Source organism: Podarcis bocagei, assembly GCF_964188305.1.
Source record: "Podarcis bocagei genome assembly, chromosome: 11".
Lineage (NCBI taxonomy): Eukaryota > Metazoa > Chordata > Lepidosauria > Squamata > Lacertidae > Podarcis > Podarcis bocagei.
In genome coordinates this window covers 50,116,532-50,122,552 of record NC_138136.1, presented here as the reverse complement: position 1 = coordinate 50,122,552, position 6,021 = coordinate 50,116,532, and the positions used below count along the sequence as shown (strand labels likewise).

The 6,021-nt window shown below is 42.6% G+C and overlaps 1 pseudogene across 1 annotated transcript; it reads right to left on the bottom strand.

The window, feature by feature from the left end:
- Positions 1-5,168: 5,168 nt before the first annotated feature.
- On the bottom strand, positions 5,169-5,651 carry LOC308596956 (large ribosomal subunit protein eL22 pseudogene; annotated as a pseudogene). Its single transcript has one exon. The product of its transcript is annotated as a large ribosomal subunit protein eL22 pseudogene (transcript).
- Between the last annotated feature and the right edge of the window lie 370 nt (positions 5,652-6,021).

Genomic DNA, 6,021 nt, shown 5'->3' with positions numbered 1-6,021 from the left:
CATAGCGTTTTGCTATCCGAATTGATGACGTGAGGAGTTCATAGTGAAGCGCGTATAAATTGATTGTAAAACGACACATCGCTTGTCTGCAAAATCTATGTGGTTAATATTTTGCTTCCCCCCAACCCGAAGGAAAGTTATCTCCAAAATTCTCGCCAAGGCCTGAAGTCAATTCTTTCAACTATCTCAGGAGCTCAGCCACCCAATTCCATGTCTCGTCCTGCTATGGCTCACCTTTGCAAAAGAAAGAAAGAAAAAGGTTTCAACACCAAAGGATTGAACGTTTCCCTGCACATTAGGAACACTGTAACAAGTGTGATCTGCAGCAAAAGGTTGCAGCATGGAGGGCAGTATTCCTTGTCAGAGTTCCAGCCAGCCCTAACCCACCACTCCTTTTAAGGATGTTTTCATCTCAATATCTTTTTTATACTTCTGCAAACCTTGGGAGTTTCCCCAAACCTGGAAATACCCCCCTCTTGTGCATGGATCTTGCCATTTTGGCTACACAAGGATCAGCACTCAGAAAATGAGTGATATTAGCATATCATTTTAGGAAATGTTTGAAGAAACATTGGTTGAAAGGGTCGTTGGCAACATGAAATCTAAATTCACCCAGGTATAAGGGCGCAAGGAAAGAAAAGTATCTAACAGGGCAATCCTATACCTGTCTACTTAGTAGTAAGCTGCCTGGAGTCCTATCAGGGTGAAACATGGGGGTATTATTATTATTATTATTATTATTATTATTATTATTATTATTATTATTCCCAGTTAAGTGGGTATAGGATTGCAACATTAAGCTCATCATTGAAGTGCTATTGTCTACCACAATGTTCTCGTTCTCCGCCCTCCCACAATCTGTTATAGAATTAAGATTTCTTGAAAAATGGGACATATTCACAGAAATAAAAACTTCCTGTTCTGAACCTGAAGGTCATCTCTGTGGCTGCTGGCTCCAATTCTAGAAAATAAATCCCAGACTTTCTTTCAGGAATTGTTTTAATCCTGATCAAGTAGGTTTTAATCAAGGGCTGCCTTCTGTCAGACAACAAAAGGGAAGATCCCAAAATGCAATCTGACATGTAGTGGTGGGTGGGAGGGATGACAGCCTCCTGCTGCGATGCTGTGTTTATTGCACACCAAACGCTTTTGATACTATTCCCAGGGGAAATTCATTAGTAGCCTCTGGGCATATTGAGGTCCAGAGAAAGCAAAGCAGATAGATTGTGATCCTTCAATTGAACATGACACACAATGCAAGATATCTTTGAACCACCATGTTTCTCAGACAAGCAATAATCTAGTTGAAAGATATCTTGCGTGATTTCCATTAATATTTGTAGCACTTTATTTGGGTGTGTTTTTTCTCTCCAAACATTGTTGTCATGGAATGTGTTTTCTGTGCTGTCATTACCTTGCATGTTAAGAGCTGATATTATCTATTGTCAGGCTACATGACAGGCTACATGTAATAACAGTTCAGTTACCTATTCCTCAGCCCAGCCTACCCCACAGATTTGGTGTGAAAATATTATTAGAGGGACCTTGAGTTTCCTCAAGAAGGCATGAGACAAAAATAATAAATAAATGTTGTGTCAGGTTTATGTGTCTATATATAAGAAAAGCCCTGCGGGATCAGATCAATAGTCCATATAGGTAAAGGTTAAGGGACCCCTGACCATTAGGTCCAGTTGACTCTGGGGTTGCGGTGCTCATCTCTCTTTATTGGCCGAGGGAGCCGGCGTACAGCTTCCGGGTCATGTGGCCAGCATGACTAAGCCGCTTCTGGCGAACCAGAGCAGTGCACGGAAACGCCATTTACCTTCCTGCTGGAGCGGTACCTATTTATCTACTTGCACTTTGACGTGCTTTCGAACTGCTAGGTTGGCAGGAGCAGGGACCGAGCAACGGAAGCTCACCCCATTGCGGGGATTCGAACCGCCGACCTTCTGACCGGCAAGTCCTAGGCTCTGTGGTTTAACCCACAGCGCCACCCGCGTCCAATGGTCCATATAGTTCAATGTTATTTGTGTGTGTGTGGCTATGTAACTACATTTATACTTATGTCACTTATTTCTTTAAATTTATATACCGCTTGAATATAGAAAACCTCAAAACGCTTTACAAAAAGATAAATCAAGAAAAAATCATAACCGTACCTTAAAACACTGACACAAGTTAAAATACTAAAACAGATTAAAATTACCTCAACTTTCTAAGCAACTGGGTAAACTTGCCTAAACAAGAATGCTTTTTAGCAGGCACCGAAAAGAGTACAGGGAAGACATCTGCTTGATCTCAATAGGCAAGGAGTTCCAAAGTGCAGGTTTTGCCACAATGACACACCAAGTGATCAAATTTTTACAGATTTGGAATGGGTATTATGTGGCACCTGTAGCAGGGCCAATTCCGCTGATGGAAGCAGTTGAGTGGGCACATTTAGAGTAAGACGATCCTGTAGGTAAATTGGTCCCAAGCTGTTGAGGGCTTAATATACTAATAGTAATACATTGAATTTGGCCCGGTATCTGCCCTTCAGCATAAGCTCTATGGATGAATTACAAAACAAATGAAAAACACAATATTAAAATAAAATGTAAACTAGAAAATATTTTAAAAACACAAAAATGCAGTATTTTTTTTTAACAAGCATCTCCTTTCTGCCAGGGGAAAATATACCCAATTTTCCACTCAGTTTACAAGATAAAAAAAGAGCTAAAATGAGATTTGCTCCTCTTCCAGTTACTTTGCTGCTGCCCTGAACTGAGCCCTTGTTGGGCTTAGGTGTGTCATCACAGCTGGGGTTTATGGTTTAGCTTTAGGGCAAGTCTTGGTTACAGTTCATGGTCTGTCCAAAGAGAGGTAAACCACTAGCCTGAACTCAATCCCAAAGAAACTGAACCCCGAGTGATGAAATCCCTGGCGTCTTGCAACACTTGGAGGTTGGGTGGCGTGTAGCAATATATTAAGTTTCCAGAGCGAAGGATACCTATACAAATACTTTGGCCGGCACAAGAAACCTGCATAAAAATAGGGCTGCCATATTTTGAAGAGCAAAAAAGAGGACGCTATGATGGCCATTCAAAGCAAATAAATGCAATTTGTCTCAAATTTTACCCCTGAAAAAGAGCATGTGTCCTGGAAAAAGGACACATGGCAACCCTAAGACGAAAGAAAGAAAGAAAGAAAGAAAGAAAGAAAAAAGAAAGAAAGAAAAAGAAATTTACCTTGTTTCTAATTCTGCAGCTGACTAATCAAATTAAGGCTGGAAGTCAGCCTAGACACACACATACACACAGAGAAAGAGACAGACAGACAAACCCCTTGAAGGTACAAGGATAAAGAGTGATGGAAAGCAACAAAGGCGAGCCAGCCATGGCCCAGTGTCAGAGCAAACAATAAAGAGAAAGTAGCTGGCACTGGAAGGGTACTGTGGGCTTGTAAATGTGGGGCTGATTTTAAAATGGGTGAATTATTCCCTTGAAGAAGGAATTTCAGTAGGTGAAGCTCTCATGTTTCAGGGATGGGGGAAGGAGTACCCTTTGCCATCACTAGTGGCGCAGGGGAAGATCTGGCTAGGAACTGTCCCATTTCTGCACTGCCTAAAGGAATGGGAGTCATTCAGAAACTCCTAGAAACTCTAGGTCAGGGTTGCGGAACCTGTGGCACTGAGGTTGTTGGGACTCCATCAGCCCCAGCCAGCATGGCCAGGGGTCAGGAATGAAGGAAGCTGCAGTCCAAGAACATCTGGAGGGACAGAGGTTCTCCATCCCTGCCTTAGCACATCTTTTTTGCACCTTGTGCAGCATTTATTCATGGAGCCTCTGCTCGTTAAAAGGGTGGTTGGTCACTTCACTTTTAAGACCTAGTGGCCAGAAATATTTTCACTGCTGTTGTTAGTTCACTGGTAGGCTCTTTGAAATTCCAAGGCAAATTAGCTTTCCACATTCAAAGTTGGCGATCCTTAACTCTTAACATTTAATTGTAGGATTAGCCTGCTTACTTTTGAATGGACAGCCCCTGATATATTTCCAAAAATAACATTTAACAAAACGGGATAGAAATAAAATGGTCCAAGTCACGTTTCTCCTGAAGTTGGTGTGATTTCTGCTGGTTCATAATACAAAACATTTGCAGAAGAAGTTGAAGAAGAAGAATAAATTTTGAAATGGCTACTAGAGAGGGTGCTTTCTGTGATTTTTCCCTGATGGTGGAATTTGCCTGATGCCATCTTTGTCACCCTGCGGGGACTAGGCAAAGTCTGCTCAATTTGCTTGTGCTTTTAGTGGCTGGTAATGCTACATTTTTTATTGATATAAATTGTTTTTACTTTTTGAAACTTCCTTTTATACTGTATATGTCTGCCTTCTCATACACAGCTCAGTTAAGTAGAATTTGATTAAATGGCTTTTAACAAGTCCCTCCCCCTTTTAATTCCTTGACTGTTTCACAGGTCTTTAGGGGATTTTGAAGACAACTATGAAGGTATGGTTTGCTCAAACATGTATCTACAACAGCCCACCTCTCCAGGTGTTATTTAATTGCAGTACAGTGGTACCTTGGGTTAAGAACTTAATTCGTTCTGGAGGTCCATTCTTAACCTGAAATTGTTCTTAACCTGAGGTACCACTTTAGCTAATGGGGCCTTCCACTGCTGCCGCGCCACCACTGCACGATTTCTGTTCTCATCCTGAAGCAAAGTTCTTAACCTGAGGTACTATTTCTGGGTTAGCAGACTCTGTAACCTGAAGCGTCTGTAACCTGAGGTACCACTGTACACTAAAGATGAACTGCCTTTTACTGTACAAAAGCACCTGACATACTCACCCAAAGCGGCTGCTTCCTCAGCATCGGTGGTTGGCTTCAAGGCTGCTTGAAGCATATCTTCTTATCAACATGGTTGGAATCACAGAATTGGAAGGAAAATGGAGGTCATCTTGTTCAGCCTTCACCAGCTTGTGCTGGTTGGGGCTGATGAGAGTTATAGTCCAAAACATCTGGAAGGAATCAGGTTGACAAAGGCTGATCTAGTTCCACCCTGCAAAGTGTGTGACCTGCAATGCAGGTGAAAGTACAGCATTCCTCCCAAGTGAAGACCATTTAGCCATTTTGACTCTTATGGATCTGTGAGATGTGCCACTCACTGGATTTCTCAAGGAAGTAATACGTTGTTGTTGTTATAACAACTTCCACCGCATTTTATTCAAGGAAAAGTGAATGTACAAAATATTGCTAGATTCCTTTGCATTTAATCTTCGTCTTCCTCTTCCTCCTCTTCATCCTGGTTGATCTGGAAATATCGCAACTCGTAGCTCTCCTTGCTGTTGGCGACCACACGGAGCCAGTCGCACAAGTTGTTCTTCAGGTATTTCTTGGTGAGGTGCTTCAGGTACCTCTTGGAAAAAGGGACCTCTGAGGTGACTGTGATTTTGCTTTTGCTTCTCTCAGTGGTCACCACACCCCCAGCAAGGTTCCCAGCTTTTCCATTCACTTTGATCCACTCCAACAAGAACTGCTCAAAGTTGGCAGCATCCATGATGCCACCTTCTACTGGATGGGTACAGTCTAGGGTGAACATCAGAACCGGCTTCTTCTTTTTTGCCACCCTTTGTCACAAGCTTCTTTGCAGGCGCCATGGTGGCAGCAACGAGGGGGAAAGAGAGGAAAGAAGGCTGCCGCACGCCTGCACCTACTTTGGCGACATCCTCCTGCCCCTCAAGGAAGTAATACTGACCATTCACTGAGCTGTGTCCAAAGGCAGTGTGTTTGTTCTGGAGATTCCTTCCAACTTCCTCTTTCCCAATCCCCGTAACATAACTCCCACAATAAAATAGGTACCAGGATTCCAAAGGACCAGAAAAGATTACTCATGTACGTGACAACAGCCGCACGGATCCTAGTAGCCCTGAGATGGAAGGAAGAGACAACCCCGACCAGAGAAGAATGGCAAACCAAGTTGATGGACTATGCCGAAATGGCAAAATTAACTGGGAAGCTCAGAAATCAAGAAGACAAGAACTT